Source organism: Anguilla anguilla, chromosome 9, assembly GCF_013347855.1.
Source record: "Anguilla anguilla isolate fAngAng1 chromosome 9, fAngAng1.pri, whole genome shotgun sequence".
Classification (NCBI taxonomy): Eukaryota; Metazoa; Chordata; class Actinopteri; order Anguilliformes; family Anguillidae; genus Anguilla; species Anguilla anguilla.
The window spans coordinates 15,900,998-15,921,963 of record NC_049209.1 but is presented as its reverse complement, the minus strand read 5'-3'; the positions used below and the strand labels follow the sequence as shown (position 1 = coordinate 15,921,963).

Genomic DNA, 20,966 nt, shown 5'->3' with positions numbered 1-20,966 from the left:
TCAACGCAGTAAGTTGGAGAAACTGCTTATAGTTACACATTACTTTGCCACTGATCACTTGTTTCAGAATACAGAAAACACATGCAGTTATTGAATAAAGGCTCATTATACCATTGCTTAACAACTAATACATTTGGTTAATTCAAACTTGACTCAAAATCCAATACCTTTTAATAACCAATTTGTGTAATGGATTGGCTAAGCTGAACTGCTATTGGTTTAATGAGTTTTCTGGATTATGACGGGGAAGCTGTGACCGCTCATTCACATTCTCACTGCCTAACAGCTCGCAAAGCTCTGGAGACTCCCTCGATTCTGTGGCCATTCACCAATGATTCAAATGAAACAGGAAGAGGAAGTGTTTTATCAACTTAATGAGCCGGTGCCAGGACAAATTGCCTGTGCTTCAGTCTTTGTCTGATTTACAATGAATCCTTCTCTTAAAAGCGTTCTTTTTATGTTCACTTCAGCCCAGTGCTGCTGAATGACAGTGTCCGACCACTGCTCTGTGAAGTCTCCAACAAGCAATTCCTCACAGTGAAAAAGAAAACAAACAATTCCTGGGGTTGAAACAACTCAATGGATAAATAGATTCCACGTGTTAAGAGAATAACAATGCAAATTGCAGGCCAAGAGTTCAATTTGCTAATATTAGCCTTATCTGTACACATTAATACCAACTTGCGCAGGCCTGACATTGCACACATCCACAAGTGATTTAATCTAAAATGCTCAATGAACAGGCACAGTTTCAGCCTCAAACCTCTGCAGGCAATCAAGATGATGACTCAACACACAGTGATGTTGTCTCATCGATTACTTTGCTCTGACATTATGTTCTTGAAGACTGTTGGAGAAAAATGCACGCTGGCTGAACACTCTCAATCCAGGGGAGAAATAACATTCCGAACAATGCAAGAGGTCACCGCCGAACCAGCCAAAGCTCCATAATACTCTCATGAATGATGATTTGATTAAAACAACATATGCGCGTTAGTCATTCTGGTATCCACAAAACTGGACCTGCCATCAGCAGATTCACCAGCCCGACTCCATATTAACATGTGAATGGACACAAGGAAACACGGTGTTCGTGAAAATGACCACTTTAGCGGACTCTCGAGAACGCTCCTTGAGATGCCATCCCCTAAGCCTGGCTGGCTTTACTTCAAAGCACCCCCAAATCAAATTAAACAGGGCTCGGTGATGAATGCAAACGCTTTTTCTCTCTTTCTCCCTTCCTCTTTTGTTTCCCTCCCTTTTGTGGATTTCTCCCAACCCTTTTTTGAGAAGGTTTTGAGCAGCTGCCAGGATGGCAGTTCAAAGCCATAATGCCAGGGTACACAGAGAGAACAGGTCTGCCAGATGCCAAGACTAGATGCCGAGGAGCTTGGGGATTACCAAAATTTGGCAAACTTCCTAAAAGTTTACTTGTTCTTCAATATGATTTTGAATGACTGTTTTTTTTTCTTTTTTAACCATTGGAACACACTGTTACTACAGTACTAAATCTTCATAAAATCTTATTCCACAAATTCTGTTTTTATGAAAAAAGACACTCTCTACCCAACATAAGTAAGAACTTAAGCAATTTAAGCCAGTGTGCTAAAGAGCCTAATATTTGAGATTACATGACTCAGACAGCAGCACGGAGCACTGCCTGTTGCATATTGAATTGACATCTTTCGTTACTGCTTAATTATGAAACACATTTAGCCACTGCCAGACATTTCCCAGCAGTGCTGCAAACAGAAAATGAAAAAGCAGAGATTTTGTCTCGTTGCGCGGTGATTCGCGGACACGCTTGTTCCATTGATTCCAAAATCCTTCTTTAATTTTTAAGCGATAAACAAAACTCATTTTCTGCAGGATTTCAGTAATCGGGTATTTTAGCGAATTCAATTCCTGAAAGACCTTTTTGTTTTTTTAATCCTTCTCACCTCTCTTTTGGCTCAGACACATATATCCATTTCAACACTCAGCATTGTTGGAGGGAGTGCTGTGCATTTTCCGCACAGCTAATCTGATTTCCACACTTCATTTACGATGCTTTGTGTTACCCTGTCATATGTTCTCCTACATTACTTTTTTGGACATTCTACACAAACAGCCCTATCTGGCACATGTAACTACCTCCCAGATATGCTGAGTATTGCAAGCTTGGGATATCGATTCTTCAACCACAGTATATATAAAAAAATGTATATCAATAGCATAATACCGCAGAGTGGTCAATCTACTGAAAATGGTGTACGGTACAAGGGAACAAAAATCTTCACTTAAGGAACCTCCTGCATCTTTGAGCATCCATTCTGTTGAGCTTCTTAAGCAGGTGTAAAGTTGCCTGAGGAGCCACAGGCCACACATCACAGAGACCCAAGATGATATGCAGTGGCACTGGAAACCATGGTGAGGTCAACAGTCTCCATGGTCCATGACTGAAACACTTCTCAGTGCTGCTGCTGGACACATGGAAGGGCCGCTCTGGTCTCCAGGCAGAGCCCAGAGAACGCCACTCCCCCCCCCCCGAAGCGCGGGGTCGGCTGCTGCTCAACTGGCGGCTCAAACAGTTCAGAGGACAGAGCCATTGATCCCAAGGCACAGAGTGGCTGGAGACGCTAACGCTGGGCGAAGGTCCGATCGTATGGGAAGCATCCCCACAGCGCCCCCGGCAGCCCCTGCCACCTCCGCTCAGCATGACGCATGCCACAGGGCCAAACATCGGAGCACCAAACAGAGAGATGTGTCTGAAGACATCAACAGGCTTGGCTTCAGCTCCATTTTGTCTAAACCATACGACTGGCTCTGTCATTATAAACCCATGCTAACAACACAAGTTGCTAATAATAAGTTGCACACATCTATTTTTTCCTAAAATTTATTCCTAAAGCAAGATAATGCTGCTTGACGACTTTTTCCATTTTCCATTTCTGCACAATGATATAACTTCCTCTTTCAGCAAAAACTCTTCCTACTGAAGCCTTCCTGATCCAGTACCAGAGAGATAACTTCCGAGTGAGAGAAAGACAGGTTCTTTTTCTCTCAATGCCAAAAGCAGATGTAAATATGTACACATGCATGCATATAAAAGGTGAGTGTGTGTGTAGCATAACAGAAAGAGAGAGAGAGAGAGAGAGAGAGAGCATGGGCGTGCATGCCCATGTGTGCATGTGAAAGAGCCGAGCCAGAGGCCTGGGGGTCTCCAAGTGCTCCCCTCCTGCCTGCGTTTCTCAGCACGCCAGCCAGCCTCTGAGAGCTCTCACCAGATGGGACAAAGGGGGCTCATTGCCATGCAAGACACAACATCCCTCAGATGCTCAGAGAAACGTGACTGCGGGAGGAGCGGGTCCTGGGGAAATTTTCAAAATATGACCACCCAGGCATTAAGCAGACCACGGGAAAGGGAGATGTGTAATCACCAGGTACTTTAATTCAGTATTAATCCAGGGCTCACTAATCATTCAGCACCTGGAGCAACAGACCAGCCGTCACTCTGCCCCGCAAAATTCATTAGCTCAATTGGTACGAGCGAATTATGAATGCCACGCTCATAATTGAATGAATGTTCAAGATGGGGGAATTGAGGGGGCACAATGAGAGGGATCCAAGACCCATGATCTAAAAAAATGTGGCATGCATGTTTTAACACAGGATGAGGTACAAATGCAGGCGTTGGAGGTGCTGGCTAATGATCTTTCACCACTTTTAACACTGCATACCCAGTCATGGTGTTTTTAGGGTCCATGAGACAGAAAAAGAGAAAGGTTTTTAATGCTCACTGATGAGACATTGCTGTGTAGGCCTTAGGCAACGCGTGGAACCACTGCGACAACTAGAGCAATTCACACCCTCCATGCAGGTGAGAGGAGCGTGGCAGGTGCTATTAAATGTAGGCTCGTAATTATGCTGAGGAGACGGTTATTCACTCAGCCGAAAGGCAGGAAGCTCTGTTCTTCGAGGCCTGAGGTGGGAGAGGAGCGGATAAGGCAGAGAACACCTGCTGACCTGCGGACCCCAAATAAAAAAAGTGGGGCATTCCTGCTGCCAACACTCAGTTTACCACGGATACCAATGTATAACACACACACGCACACACACACACACACACACGCACACGCACACACGCACACGCACACGCACACACACACACACACACGCACACACACACGCATGCACACACACACACTCTATACAGGTGAACCTTCAAAATACAAATTCACTAGGAATGAAACTCCCAATTTTGGAATGGAACAATTTGTTATTGATTGGAATCATATAACTACAGCAGCCTTATGTTGAAATAGGTGAACCTCAATACATTCCTTAATTTAAGTTAATAACCAATAATCAAACCACAGGTAATTTGGATCTCATCTGAACATGAAAGATTTCATCAGTGGCCTATTCGTTTTAAACTCCTGAAAACTGTTTGATTTTAAACCAAACCACTGTATAGTCATGTTTTGGCAATTTTAAGAAACTGGTTAACTAAAAAAAAGGAAAATAACACTTGACAAACAATAGGATACTTACAACTACTACTACTACAAATAATACTAATAATAATAATAATAATATATGCAGAATTATGTCGCTCTTATTTTTGTTTAATTACGAAATATAAATGAAACATATTGTAAATATATTCTGATATCAGATCTAGGTCAACATTAGCAAGCACACTTTAACACACGGCCTTTAACGGTCTGTGGAGAGACGGGCATTTTAAGCCCCACCGCTGAGACCCTCCCGGCCCCCGGGCCGTTACACAACACCTTAGCGCTGGCGGTCTGCGGTAACCTGGCACAAGGCGCTAGCGCTGTTCCGTGGTTCGCCTACGCCGCGCTGGCCGCGCTAGCTGTGAAAAAAGGGGAGGCCTCGGGGGAGCTTGGGGAGGGCGGGGTCACGGGAACCCAGGCCCGCCTCAGAAAGCGTTCTCTTGCAAAGCGCTCGTTCCCGACCAAGCAGTCCTCTACGTGCCGCGGCTTCCGTCCCTTTCATCTGGGGGGAAAAAAGCTTCTCTGTGTCCTGACCTCCCTCGGCTCTGCCGGCTACGGCTAATTAGCCGGAGCAGTATGTTTCACATGCGTTCCAATTACGGGCAGAAGAGTCGGGGCTAAGCGTCCCCTGCTTTTCTCGTTATCAGCTTAATTTAAATTTTTGCTTATGACTCAGTTCGGGATGACGTTAATCTATGTGCTCCAGTCGGTCCGAGAGAGGTCGGATTCACGTCACGGTGCAGTCTAATTAAATATAAAATATACGCGCAGTGTGCAACTTCAGTCCAAGGCCCATCTGTGTGCCGACATTTGAAGAGCGGAGGATGGAAAAGCCTGTATCTAGAAGGGGACTGGGAAGACTTCTAGAACTGCGATGATTTGAAATGATTCGAGACTCTGAGGAACTTGATGAAGGGCCCGTACTCTGGGCGTAACATCACTGAAGACTGTCCACCTAATGCAGGTCTTTCAGTTTTACTGTGACATCTGCTATAACAGCTAACTGCTAAATAGATAAGGAAAAGCCCAATTAAGTACAGACTGATAGAGAAAAACAGTAGAGGGAACTTGTTGCTGAATGTGATTTGAGGAAATGTTGAGGTTTCTCAGCATAATTTAATTCCCCAGATCTATTCCAATGAAGACATATTATGAATATTAATGGCTTATACATTGGAGTATGGCCTCTGTTTAACACAGTACACAAGCTTGGTGTTATTTTTGGGATACTGTTTTAAAGAGCTTTCTACATTTTTTTTATATCAAGAGCTTGGGGCATACTGACACAAAATAATTATCTGTACAAAGCCAAGAAATACAATGCTAGCTTAAACTAAAAGCTATGGCAACATAGAATAGTGGCCTAACTATTCCTGGTATCAACAGTATAGTACTGTGGTAAAAATGTTTCTTCCTATTTTCTGTCTCTTAGCCAGCTGTTACCTTGACTTTACAGTACTTAGCCTACGTTGGAAAAAGATGAAATTCAATGAATCTGGCACTACCCTACAGCCTACTTTACTGCCTCTAATGAACAATAGCACTGCTATCCAAATAATACCAATATTATTTTCCAATATTATAACATTATAAGAGTATTATTCACATTAATATTCCCAATGTGTTCCTTATTCTTTCCATCTGCTACCATTTAAACAAGTGCAATTAATGTTTTATCAGATGCAGTCAGAAACCGTCTGATCTGAAGAAGTAGTACATTATTGTCATTATTGTCATTTGTTTTTCCTTATCTGGATTGTTCTTTTACGCTCTTCAAACTTAATGCCTGCAAAGCTTTTAAGATATCAAAGCCATTATTTGTTCCCTTAGCTACTCTGGTTCAGTTCAATCTGATAGCAATCAGAAAAGTTTCTTCAGAAGACAAAAACCAAAGCAGCCGCGGGAGAAAAATGGTTTTGTCAGTTAATTACAGAAAAAAAGAAGTTTTTCTCATTCATTCTTTACCTAGGCTGTTTCTCTAATTTCATTTCATAGACCGTCACTCTACAGTCCAACACTGTATGCCACAGCCATAATGCACACACGCGTTACACATCTATACTGTGGAGTGACTTTGAAGAGGAAGACCACAGAGGATGTCGGATTCAGAATTTTCAGTTTAGCTCTGCAAGCTGACTCGCTGGCTGTCAGAAGCCACATTACCGATGGCTTGCGAGCCACATTAATATTCATCGGGTAGACCAGGAGAGCAAGAGAGGGCTTTACCTCCCCGCGACACAGACCCCGCTCCGCATGACTGAGCCCTCATTTATTCAAATGAGCCTCCCTGAAACCTCTCAGCTGCCTCAGACAAAGTCACGAAAAGTCAGGTGGCCTCTTTTTAGGGACGGGTGACAAGGGTTCTACCCTTTTTATTTAGGGCTCTTCCGCGAGCCGTGAGTCCAACCCCACAGGCTCCTCGTGCTTCTGTTACATCATATTCTCAGGCCGGAGCTAAGGCCCAGGGCAGGCGAATTTGAAAAGCAATAATGCGGGGGATTAGAGGAGAATAAATATTTTATCAAGAGCTCTCTTACGACGGTGTTGTGGGCAGCCGCGTGGAGACGGGGCAGGGATAAGCTGCTTCACAGTTAATGAACAGCGTGCCACTGCTGCTACGCTGACCTGGAAGTGAAAACGCACGACACGCAAAGGCAGGCAGATCTTAAAGCGCAATGCCTACACTCAATCCAAACAGCTACCGCGTCGACTAACACCCTTCACTTTTTAAAAACCACTTAGAACATTTTGCAGTTCTTCGTTATCATTATCTATTTTCTGCAAGACTTTGTGGAAACGGGGGCTTCCGAGGGATGTTCTGGAAAAGCTCATTTTACCGACCTTATAGTATTTGCGTATTGACTTATATTTATTTGAATCTTTCCACAACAGAAACTAGTGCAAAATAATTTGAAACTAAAGCGCTTACACCACGTGGACAGGGCAGAAGGCCGGACATGTGACCTGCTTTAGAACAACACTTCTCCATGTAGAGTTCATTCGTCGAGTGAATCAGTTGACTCCGTAGCGAAAGCCAGGAGGGCCTGACCCGGCTGATCAGCAGACGAGACCTTATCGACAGCGCCGAGGACAACGGAAAGCCTCTGAAGTCGATTAAGAGTCACCCGGCGGCCCTGGTGTGGGCCAGTCTGGGGTGAAGTGGCCCCCTGCATCTTTAATGGGCAGGAGCCCTGGCGCGGACGGAGGAGGGAAACGCAGGTGGCCCGGGTACAGAGGAGCCTGAGCAGTGAGGTCACATGACACTGGGGGGAAGTGACAGGTCACGGGGCTGCGTGCGAAACTCAACCTGATCCGTCAACGTCCCCTGGCGGCACTGGCTCAACGAGGTTCCCAGAGAAGATCTCTGACAAGAGTCCTAAACTCTCATCTGTGGTGCGCAAACACAAACACAGCAGAAGCAAGAACCACTGCAAAAATGTCCTGTAAAAAGGGTGAAATCCTTATGTGCTGCATTATGCATGTTTCCATTTTTAACTGAAGGAAGCACATGGGCACACACGCACAAGATGGAGGTTGAGGAATTGATGTGGAAAAAGACACCTGAGTGGTAAACTAAGCTCTCGGCTGATTGATCCCAGAGGTAAACGACCGGCTCAATCCTCGGGTCATTTCAGACCAATCAGGAGAGGCGGAACAGCTTCAAGGAGATGACATAACAGTTCAGCGGCGCGATGTTAGGCGGAGAGCCACCGTGATGCTGCATCACTGCGCAATTATAAAAAGACCCCGTCTGGAGAAAAATCACCCCGTGCCGTACAGCTGGGACCACGACTAACAGCCAGGCCCGAAATGAGAAAACTGCGCCATCACTTAGCGCATACTGTAAAGTACCACCTGGTACTACAGTTAAATATAATGACTGCAGCAAATCTAATTTCCCCAACACCCAGGGCATCAATTTCCTGACCCGCGCGCAGCTTCGACGCGTCGCGCTCGCGAGCGAGGGAGCCGTCCGCGGCCCCCAGGCGGCCGGAGTTTGTACACCGGCGTAATTGCGTTCCGCGCTCCTCCCCAGCCGTGGGGGGGGGGGGGGGGGCGGCTCAAACGCGCTCGGGTCGGCCGGCGTAGGGTCGCAGAGGGGGAGCCGATAAAGGGCGGAGAGGGACGGCTGCGAGCGCGCGGTCGTTCCGCGGCCGAGCCCGAGGAAAACGAGCGTTCGCGGGTCGACTGAGCGTTCGCCCGGCGGGAAGCAGAACGGCCGGCTCATGCCAATAACAAGCATCCCTTCCTCAGGAAGCTGAATTTCAGGATGCCAGGGGGAAAAAAAAAATTACACGCACAAAAAAAAAAACTATCGAAAAAGAAACCCGTTCTTATGCGGCACTTGGTCTGTTTACACCTCTGCGTTTTAAAAAACAACTCGTAGAAACAACTTGCGGCGCCCTGATTAGCATATTTAATTAGTGTGCACAGTTGACAAAAGCAGCCCGCTTTTCCCACATGAGCGCAAAGTGTGAAGCCAGTTGTTATTCCGGATATTGGTTGGAGCTGAAGTGACACTACCGTCGCACGGTGTATAGAATGCTATCTGCAGGAAGTCAGATAAGGATTGGATTTAACATCCAATTAAAAGGTGTCATTGAAAAATTACATCAAATAAGCCTTTTATTTTCTTTAATCAGTCTTCGATTCAAGCCTTCCGTGGGCCCGCTCAACTACGAATCAGAGGCTCATGAATTTTGATTAAAAAAAAAAAAAAAAAAAAAAGGATGGGAGCCCCATTTCAGGCTGAAGCTGAATTTTCTGCTACGCGTTTGATAGAAATTTAATAAATCTATGAGCCCTTGCTAGCCCCATTTATCATCTGCTTTTTCCACAAGACTGGTCCATTATGCCCTGGCGGTAAATTATGAAGGAGCCAGCAAACCAAAACTTCAGACGCCGGTATTGAAGGAGAACTATAATCACCACCAGCGAACCGTGTAATTGCAACAGAATACGAATAGCTGAAACAGTAGTCCTGTTTCTAATGTGCGGCATCCCCGTGTTTGGGTAAGGCGCAGCACTGCCGGGCCACAACGGGGACCGGAGTGCGACCTCTGTGGCCGGTGACATCATTCTCTGCTCCTGCTGTTCATCACCTCACGAACGCTGGCGTTGTTCCTAACTGTATACTGTACAGCTTCATCGACTGAGGTTAAGTATATTCCCTTACTTATGGCGGGGATTCAAGACAGCCCCATCTCTCCCAGCCGCCACACAAGCTTGTGGAGTGTGAATTAACAGCCTTGTATTTGCGCTGAATTTGGAAAGCAACGGTGGGGCACTGTTTTTGTTAATTAAACTCAAAAAACCTTGAGTGACCTGTTGAGGACAAAAATTGAAAATAACAATATCGTTAGCTGGCTGTGCTGCGGTAAATTTGTGGTCTTACTGCAGACTTACGCCACAGGGTCCAACCATTGCCATCTGCAGAGCAGGGAAGTCAGTGCTTCCTGAGTGTGTGTGCTCCTCACAGTTTGTTAGGGTAACCACTGTCGTCTATGATTTGAACCGCTGAGGAGTATTCCGATTTCCTTTGCATTTCATGCATCATTTACGAGATATGGAAACGCGGCAGACGAAGCCAGAGAGGAGGAAAGCGCAAATGAAAAAGGAGAGACGCAGGCCATCCTTCCAGAGTGTTCCATGGGGGGGGGGTGGGGGCTGGCCTTGCGATGTGATGCCGCAACTGTGTCCCACCGCTTGTGCTCGTGGTGACATTTCGACAGCAGCCAGGACACGCCTGCGTTTTGCCCAGGGGTGCAGAGGGCAATGGGGGCAAGGGGGGGGGGGGGGGCACGAGCAAAGACGAGGAGGATTTCAGAAGGAAGGAATGATGCAATCTATCATGGAGCACCTCTGCGCCCGCCCGCCCGCCACCCCCCCCCCCCCATGCAAAAATCCATTACCGGCTTCTTTTTTCTTAAGCTGCAGAAGATGGCCATCGTCATTAGAGGCAGAACAATAACAGCTGCTTGATAAATGCTGTGTTATTCATCGGGGAGGCCCCTGAGTGCCAGCTAGTTTATCACTTGTGTTTTTCTGTACAACATAATATTCCTCTCTTATGAGCATTTATGTAAATGCTGAGCTGGGCTAAAACCATAATTATGTTTTGATTTATTCTAACGTTGCTGACCATAACACCAGTAAAGGTTGGAACAGCCAGCTCTGCTAATAACTCGTATTCAGTGTCCTGGTGGCTTTTCAAATGGTGTCTCTGGTTCAATGGTAAAATCGAGCATGAACTCCTTACTGCTCTTTGACACCATGAGGTCACAGAACACCAATCTTTTTTTTTTGTCCTATATGCTTTAAATGTACAAAGAACATACACTGTTGTTTAAAATTTAACAACATATACTATCTTTTTTAGTGTGCCATAGACCAAACAGCAGCTTTGCATTAAATTTTCCCCGCTCCTGATTTAATCATCAGACTTTAATCAGTGTGTGTGTATGTTTGTGTGAGTATACTGAAAGAAGTTGAGGAGAATACATAATTCATGAATTTGTGTGTATGTATGTGTTCCCAAAAGTGTATAGTATGTATATATTATACAGTATATGTATATGATGGTAGGTCTGCACAGACATAGATACTAGGCATTGCCAGCGGTAGGTAAAGAGCTAGCTGGTGCTGTATGGGTTAATGTGAGTTAGTACAGTCATGGCCAGCACAGTCACAGTCATGTGCTCAATCACAACTTTTACACAGAGGAGCCGCCAGAGCCCAATCAACCTCCCCCCTCACCGGGCATAAACATCGCCTCTGGCCAGTCAGCACTAGCATGGGGCATGGTCCGGCACGTAGGACGCATCGCTGCCACAGAGACACTCTTTTCCTGCCTTTCAGGAAAAGAAACTGACACAATCAGACCTTTTACGTGTGATAAAATAATTCTTGCTGGTTTTGATATTGATGGAAATGAAATGTGTCAAAAAACAGTTAAATCCCACGTATATTTTGCATGTTCTTTGTTTTTCAACTGATGTAAGTTTCCAAGTAGCATTTAACTGCTAGGATATAAACTCCACTGAGGACTGTAATTGCTCCCATATTAGAAATACTGACCTTCGCTCTCACTCCATCTTAATCTTGTTTTACTTTTTATGGGAGCTTTAACATGTTTGCCAAATCAATTTATTCTGTGTGTCTTGGTCTGATGGCTGATCCCTGCTAATGAAACTCTCCAGGACCTGTCCTTAAGGGCAGAGCAGTGGGAGATAACCAGATGTTCCTCAGTGCAAGCACACACACACACAAGCATGGGTGCACACACGCACACGCATATATGCACACACACACACACACACACACACACACATACAAACATGTGCGCATACATGGTACATACATGGCACACACACCAACGGTGAAAGGCTGCCATGCAAGGTACCAATCAGCTCGTTGGGAGCAATTAGGGGTTAGGTGTCTTGCTCAGGGACACGCCCAGGGCGGGGGATGGAACCGGCAACCCTCCGACTGCCGGACAAACGCTCTTACCTCCTGAGCTATGTCGCCTCTATATACCCATACACGCACACACACACAAGGGCACAAACACAAATCCCACAGCTCCCATGGAAGCACAAGGCAACTTGTACCACACATCTTCACCACAGCAATCGCACAAGCAGTTATTTCTCTCCCACTGCTAAAGAGGCACTCACAAACCAGCATAACTACTTTATTATATTACACTGTTATCAAGATAGCAACAATTGTGGCTTTTACCACGCCACTTTTGTACACAACCGGCAGGTTTCATTTCAGTGACTAACCTCCATGCCTTCGCGTCTCCAGTGGAATTGAAAATCCACCCATGCCCCAAATTACGCGCGTCTCTGATAATTCGAATCAGTGCGCTTGTAAATGTCAATAGTTAGCAGCCACCATAATTGTGATGGAGGAAATTTGCATCAGATACAATCTCGAGGATACGGGGGAAGCGGGGGAACAATTAATTGCTCCGCAGCCGCTATCATCGCGCCGCCATCGACAGCGCGGAATAGGCCGAGACACGCTCAATAGAGAAACGCACGCAAAAACAACCGCCGTTCGTTTTCAGTAAGCAACCGTGGTTTGAGGACCTGACTGCGCATGACCGGCCTCTTTCAGGGAGCCGGCGGCGTCCTCTGTGACTGTCAGACCACGTGCAGGGCCTTCCGGGAATTTCAATCGCTGCGGCCGAAGGCAGCGTCAGATGCTGCAGATCAACCGGCACCAGCACGCTCGGGTAAAATTTGGGGGACCTCTGTGATCCGCTCGCCAGGCCTGGGGCCGGCCCTATCGGTGGGGAGGAGGGGGAGCAGCCCCCTTGGGGTGGCGGCAGTCGCCGCTCATTTCTCATCAATCGCCACCTAGGCCTGGATTCAATCCGCATTCAATTCAATTTTGTCCTTTACTTACAAAAATGAAAACGTCAAGTTTTCTGTTCACCAACATTACTTGTCAGACTGCGTAGAAAAAACTAACAATTGCATTTAAGCATTTTCTTAGACTAAATTCAATCCAGGCCATTGTGTGAAGCTATGCCTATGAGCCAATCGTGATTCGGGAGAGTTTTCTGTCTGGGCATACTGGTCAGCATACATCAACATCAATACCACCAACTGCACAGCTTCATAAGATTAGTCGGAATTAACATATGTCCTTAAGTTTTGTAAAAAAAATTACTTGTCAGTGCAAACACAGTTTTTTCCATCAGTTTTCACGACTGCCAAAACTATGTTTGTAAAGAAAAAATACACCAGCCCTTGTACATAATTGCTGGAGTCTGGTAGACGTGGAAGTGAAGTTAAGGACAAGTGTTGATTGAATCCAGGCCATGTTGCCCTATCAAAGTGAGAAATGGGGGCCTATTTTTGTGACAACATAAGTGCAAACATGCCTGGGTGCAAGTGGAACCGCTAACTTCTTCTCCGACAAACTGAATATTTATCGCCTGCACCAGGTTTGGTAGTTTTGTGGACTGCAGTAAACCCGTTTGTGTTAAAATGGATTGGGTGCAAACTAAGGGGTGTTGCGATAGAAACATTTGGCGCTGTCCAAGTTAGGTGTGGAATAATGTAGTTGCATCTAAACCAACTCAGACCAGGTTTTGACCCAAATTCAGTCGCATTACGCTACCTTGGTGGTGCTATGAATGCACATACAGTATGAAGGCATGTACACATAACACAGATGCGAGAAATAATTTTTGTTTATTTAAATCTATTTGATATGCAAGCTGTGTTCAGTTAAGCAGTCCAATGTACTGTATGTATTTATCCATCCATGCTTTATTGTCCGCTCGAATACCACAAGCCTATCGAATGTTTGTGCGGCCAAAATAATACACCAATCACGTCACAATCCGTGACTTTGTGACCATAAACACTCACCGAAAACTTAACAATTTGGCTCTGAGAGTTATGACAGCCACCACAAAGGAAATCGACGGACTTCGCTGCGCTCCTCAAAGCACCTTGCCTGACCAACGAGAAAGAGTTGGCCTGCTACCGTCCGCAAAATAAACCAAGCTGGTTCATTTCCCTCTGACAGCTGTTTTCAGGAACAAGTATCTACATACTTTTCCTCCATACCGCCCTTGCGGCAGGACCCAAGTGGAAGATTTGTGCACATCTCTAGTCATCTTGACTGGAACCCGTCGCGACCCCAGAAGTTTCTCAAGAGTCCCTGCGCACCTGCCACGGACCTTGGACCAGCTGACGAGCTGATGCATCACCTAATGGCTTTAAGGATGGGCCTCCCCTTTTGTTGCTGTTAAGTATTGAACCGCATTTTATTTAACACTGACATCAAACAATAGGATAGCGTTAAACTTGTAATGCCTGATTTAGGTCATTTCACTGCTGTTACTGCTGTTTACTGCTATGCGTGTGTCGATTCCCTGACCTTGTTGTTATAACATAGTTAAAACGTCATTTTATGAGACTGATTAAACAAAATAACCGCATAATATAGAGACGATTGTCATTAACCCATAACACAAATTAACCTTCGTTAAATGGTAGTACTGTTAACCTCTGTGTTTAGCCATCAGAGAATGATAATTTCCTCTGATTAGAATCGTATACTATTATTCCTCATATTATGCAAATTATTGTTTTCAATTAGCCTATTCACACATTCATTATCGTAGCCAATAAATATATTCCAAAACCATTGTTGTGTCTATGTTATTTCACTAAATTGGGCTCTACAGATGCACAGAATTCTGATTGGTTGTTGAACTCAATCATTCTGACCAAACCTCACTGCATTCAATGGTGCCCCGTGTGATGATTCTTGAAACGGATAGGTTTTAATTACGTGTCCTCACTATTCTACAATTTGTAGAGGTGTTTTCCCCGACACTGCTGCACCCTTGAGCAAGGTACAGTAATTAACCTGAATTGCTTCGGTAGCACGTCAGTAGCCTATATACCCAACTGTATAAATGGATGTAAAAAACACAAAAGCTGTATATAAATGGATGCAAAAATGCACAAGAGAGCAGGGACTTGTGGCTGTGAAGTTTCTCTAGTGCGTGTGCATTCATCTTATCAAGTGCGTGTCTGAAATTAATGAACCGCCATTGAAGTGGCAATTTTGTTTATTTTAAAAAGCGGCGTCAAACTAAAATTGATAGCAAACAAACAAAGAAGCACTGGCATATAACTGGAAAATATATTTCGTTAGAGGGGGAACTAAATATGAGAATTAAAACTATTCAGTCTCACCTTTGTTTTGTCATCAGTAGTGGCTGCTAATGGGGCCTCTCTTACCATGCTCAGCCTTCGGCCATGATGAAGTCAGCAGTCGGCTGTGGCGCTAACATGCTGTGTTTAAAGTGGGGTGATCTGATTGGCCGTAATGAAACCAAACCCCCATCACAGGCACAGTTCATTTATTCCTATTGAACCAGCTTCTACTACTGCGTCATAGACACGCTAAAGCCTGGCGTCACCAAAATTGCCAAAATTGAATTGGACATGCCTTGACAAATGCGCCTTCACTGTTAAAATAGGGGCCAAGATGTAAAAAAAAAGAAAAAATAGGGCTGTGAGATTTCTCTGGCAGACGGTCTCACTCACAGATAATCTTTCTGATTGTTTGCTCAGGAATGAGATGAAAGGATGCGCATGGGTTAGCCCAGGTGGCCACGCTGCTCAGGAATTTGAAACACGATAATACGGACCCTGCCCTCGCACATCTGCACCCGGTCCCATGATGCACTGCAAGACGTTTCAGCTCCACAGCTTCAGACATGACCTCAGCGCCCACGTGAAAAAACAAAGCAGAACTTTGTTGATGTTCCTCAAGTCTCCTCACTTCGACCTGGCAGAGCCCTGGGGGATATGTTACTTAATCCCTCTTTCCAGGAAAAAGCAGTTATTGACTGTAGGCAGCAGAGGGAATGACTCTCCAGAATACCCATTCTTTTCTACTTCAGTTCAGCTTGGTGAGCGCGTAAGATGGCTGAAACCACACAGATTACTTAATTATCCATCCACCATCTTTTTCCACATGGCAATAAAATAAATGTTCTCTTGATAAGTGTGGCAGTGAATGAGCAAGTAGGGAAATCTTTCATTCCTACTGCTACCTACCCAGAGTAATAATACATCCACTCCCACAAAAAAATTGTTTATATACCCAATTGTTGCCTAGCACAAGACCTCCTGCATGGGTCTGATACGTTAGCAGTTTTGTAATGAGAGTGGTGAAATACACTCAGTTATTTTTCATGACAGCTGTAAAATAAAGACAGTATCCACAAAGAGAATTGGCATACAAATTAATTCAGGAAGCACTGTTCTCAGGAGCCGGGTTTGTCGATTTGGAATTAAATTTGCTGGATAACGATTTATTTTTCCTGAAACCAACTTGATTGCTATTACTTACACCAAACTGAACTGAGCCACTAGCACCAAATGAGAAACTGCAATTATGTTGAGACCTCGACTACATTTTCAGCAATAGGCAACACTGCTCCAGGCTATTATGATACCATAAAAATATATTGTAGAATATTACATTTTTATGTTTTTGGTGCTGCGCCAATTTAAAGAATTGCCCTATCAGATATCTTGATACATTATGAATATTGTACAGTTTCCCTTAAGCTAGATGTCTTGGTAAGAAAGACATAGTCTCTGTCTGCTGTTCCAAATCAATATCTATACTTTCAATTGATATTTCTTATTTCTACTTGATGCCTCAATGCCGTTGAAAAATGATTGATATATGGGCAGCAGCCAAACAAATTGCATCAAACAAATAATGACACACATTCCACTTTTAAAGTTTAAATGAAGATGGAACTGTTTTGTTTTTTCTTTGACAGAAGTGAGTGTAATACAAGAACCAATGATAAGATCAATAAACTGCAGACCGTTTGCAACTTTCTGCTCAAGGCTCTTGCCGTTTGGCTTTTGCACATCTAAAAATTTGTCTTCTTGCACAAGGCTTTTTAATCATTCCGCTCTCATCCCAGTCCAAGCCAAATCTTGAACAGCTACTCAGCCCTGTTACTCAATCTGAGGAGAATCACTTCAGGGTTTGTATTTCTCCCAGTTCATAATCTGTTGCAGAAGCTAAATGATGACATCACAGCGGCCGCCCAGCAGCAGGGAAGGGTGTAGCCATGCTCCGTGTGGCCGGACTCCTTTGCCTGGGGGTGCCAGGCTGCTCGGCGGAGAGAGGCAGAGCTGGTACCCTTTCCCTAACCCTCCCCACCCCACTGCCAGAGTGCCTGCTCTGGACCCTCACCTTATTAATCTCCATTAATATTCAAGGGGGACGATACCAAGTTATGGAGCATCCCAGACACGGGGCTGATGTCATAGCATGTTAATGACCGCAGACCGTGACGTGAGAAGACGCACACGGCGCTCTATGTCCCCGCTGCAGAGGAAACACACAGGGGTCTATGTGCATGCTGCCGCCATCAACAAAAAAAAAAAGGAGAGAAAACGAACCCTGTTTTGCCGCCGTCGGTGCACAGTAACTTCTCTGGCCAGGAGCCGGAGCTGTCGCCGCTCCCCGGCAGGACCCCGGCCCTTATCGGGGCTCCGCAGCGGCTTCCCACGTGACCCGGCCCACCCCAACCCGGGGCCTGGCGCGGACGCCGGGGCTGACGCGGCCCCCTCCGTGCCCCGGGGCTGCTCGGGGGAGGCAGAGGGGAGCGAGGCTGGCGCGTTCTGCACAGCTGCAGCCCGGCGAGGAGATACGCTCCTAATTACAGCACCGCAACGGTAAACAGCTTTCCTTCACTTGGGCGAAAATGTCGTGGAAAAAAAAAACCTCCCAAACAATTTATCTGACAGACCAAACACAAACTTGGTATTTTTATGTAGTCTATGCCGTATAAATGTGGGTTCTTTCTTCTCCTCTCTTGCATTCTCTCTTTCTGAGAGTATTTTTACTCTGCCAGCGAGAGATTTCGCATGCAACAGGGTCACCATGGTAATAGGTAATGATGACTGATGGCTGTGTCAAACTTTGCCCTTGCCATCACAATAAAGCAAAGAGCTAAGGCATCACTGCATTGCTTGAGCGCGAGGGGGGTGCTACACCAGTCTGTATCTGTCTGAGAGCAAAAACACTAGCATTTCACTGGAGACCCCTCAGTCCGGCAACAAGCAGGCTCCCGCACCTCATTAAAGGGAATATTCCCTAAGAAGTCTCATTGCTTTCATTTTCTAATCCATGTTAATGGACATGATATACGCACGCCGCAACTGTTGCATTTATCACTGCGCCTCCAATCATGATCCATATGTTAATATATTAGATCATTTCAAAACGATTACACAGAGGCCACAATTCTTGGAGAAAGAGCGACCTAATAGTGCCTGATGTACATTTCAAATAAAAAGAACGACAAAACCACAAAGAAAGCGTATTTTAATAATTGAATCGTGTTGCGTTTGAATTTTTTGTGTGCCAGCGCTCTTGAAATAACTAATGGCTACTCACACCAGTTAAATCCTCTTGGTTGTTCATTAATTCTGCTAAAATCAAATCATGAGTATGAAAAGATAATAGACAACCACGCAATTATGTAAAGCATATATTGGCACAGTGGGAGATAGGAGAAACGCTTATGTCAAGCCCTCTAATCTAGACAAAAATTTGTTATGCATTGCACTAGACACAAATGTATGAAATTCATGTGTAAAATGTATTGGTGCAAAAAATTTGACTTTTATATTACAACATGACCGAAATGAAGACAAGCCAGTGCGTTTGTAAAATGGCCTACAGTGACAGTATTTGTAGTATTGTCATGTTGTCGACACTTTCAGAATAAAACAAGAGGAAAACAAAGATGACAACAGACTGTTTGGCTCATGATTGTTTATCATTTGCCTATAATCTGTCTTTTCCGCTAGCGCAGGGAGGGCTCCAAACTGGGAAACGGAAAGGCAACAGAAATTAATCAGAGGCGTTTCAGACTTCCAGAGCCCAGCTGGCTCGTTACCGGAGGTACGCGAAGGGCCGCGTCTCAACCCCCGAGTCGGGCGCCCGCGGGTCAGATCTGTATCTCCAGGCCCCTGCTGGACTTCCTGGCATGCGTGTTTACAGACAGGCAGGCCGTGTAGTATTTCACACCCCGTAGTTCAAACAAGCGCGCCAGAAAATCAGAAAAACAGAAGAGCAGGAAGCAGCTCATGCTGATCACTCTCATTCATTTCCCTTCCCTGAAGGTTAGCCCCGTGTGCGAAGGAGAAAACATGGAAACTCCACATTTCAAAGAAGAAAGAACAAATACATTTTCACTGGATACATTTTTTCATCTACCCTGACCCTCTTTACTGGTGGAGTTTTGATGAACTCACAATGTTTTGCATAAATCAGAGAACTTAACACATAAAGCATAACACAAAATATGTAGCTTTCAACCCTGTCAAAATTTGTATGCAAATATTCCCAGTAGCTGACGTGAACATTAATAATGCCCAATTAAAGTGTTACAAAAAGTCATGTTGCTGCAATATCCTCTATTGGGCAGTTCTGTAGTAAGCTACTGGGAAAGAGCTCAGATATGTCACTTCTGTGCACATTCAATATTACATGTATACAGAAAATACCTGCCCTTTCAGCTGCTTCTTTATTTAATTTTATATCACTAAAAAAATCATGTTTACCCCGATTTACTTTTTATTGAATGTAGGACACCTCATAGATAGTATTTATAGGCCTGTCTCACTACTCCATTAACCTCTGTCAATATTGGCAAGCATGCATGCGAGTAATGTGCAGTTCATGCGGCTACTCGCTGCCTGTCATTCTGAAGGCCCCGAGCCGAGCCGCGCAGTCTTCGGACTGGAGGACCCCCGTCATGTGCAACTGACGCCAGAAGAGAGCCTCGCGCACAATGAAAGGGGAACACTCGGCCGACCGAAATGCCCCTCCCACCAAGATGCTGCAGTCTGACTGTTTATCGTCCCGCAAGACTCCTGGCCACAGCCGCCACTGGCGCCGTTACAGGAAGGATTTGATTCTGGGCTGCGAGTTGCATCACTGTACCGAGGAGCGGGGCTTTAGCTGATGAGCTGACAGCCACCTGGGACGCTGCTGATTTGGAACAGTTCAAGACAGACCCAGCCAAGGAAACATGTTGGTGACCGCCATTAAATGCATAACGTAATCACCTACATCAATCACGTACAAAGTTTGGCACAATGAGGCTGGCATCACTCTCACCATTAACGCAGAAGACTTCGATGCTCCACATCTATGGGGACTGCAACTCACGACTCTACTAATCTGGATTTTGTTGCATAAGGTGGAAAATATCTGTGTAAACCTACGTTAACATGTGTACATACACATTCTCTCTCTCTGTCTCTGTCATGGACACACACACACACACACATGCACACACATCCCCCAGATGCATAAAATTTTACAAATACCTGTACGATAGCGGTTTTACTCATATAGGATCTTGTACGGTTGAATTGACACTAAATATTTTACAGGTTGAAGCTCTTTCAGTTGGGCAGGCCCACGTCTGTGGACAAACAACGCGGGTCGGGTGGGGAAATTGGGAAAATGAGTCAGCAGTGCTGAGAAAGTATAGACAAATAAATTAGAAGAAATTAGAAATTAGAAAAAAAAACAGACCTGCTGTGAATTAACACAGTAACTCATATTCTAAACAAAAATAATCAGCACCAGCAACCCAATTCAACCAAAAAAAAGAATAATATTTGCTAAAACCGCATTACTTCAGCAAATATCCAGCAGTATAAACTGATTGTCAAGAGTCTAAACTGTATAAGTCATTCTGGACTTCTTGGCTGAATGTCTAAAACATGAAAACGTAACATGCAAATTACTTCAGAAAGGCCACAGATGGACCTTGATTGATCTCCATCTCCACCTAATCTCAGAAGACATAAACAGAGGATGGGCATTTCATCCCTACAAAACTTTCTGACCTCATCGGTCCAAGTGAGTCTAACT

At 44.9% G+C, this 20,966-nt stretch overlaps 1 protein-coding gene across 4 annotated transcripts in view; it reads right to left on the bottom strand.

Moving 5' to 3' along the window:
• The window catches only part of LOC118234858 (AF4/FMR2 family member 2-like), a 167,278-nt gene that overhangs the window by 80,994 nt on the left and 65,318 nt on the right, over positions 1-20,966 (bottom strand). The window lies entirely within an intron of this gene.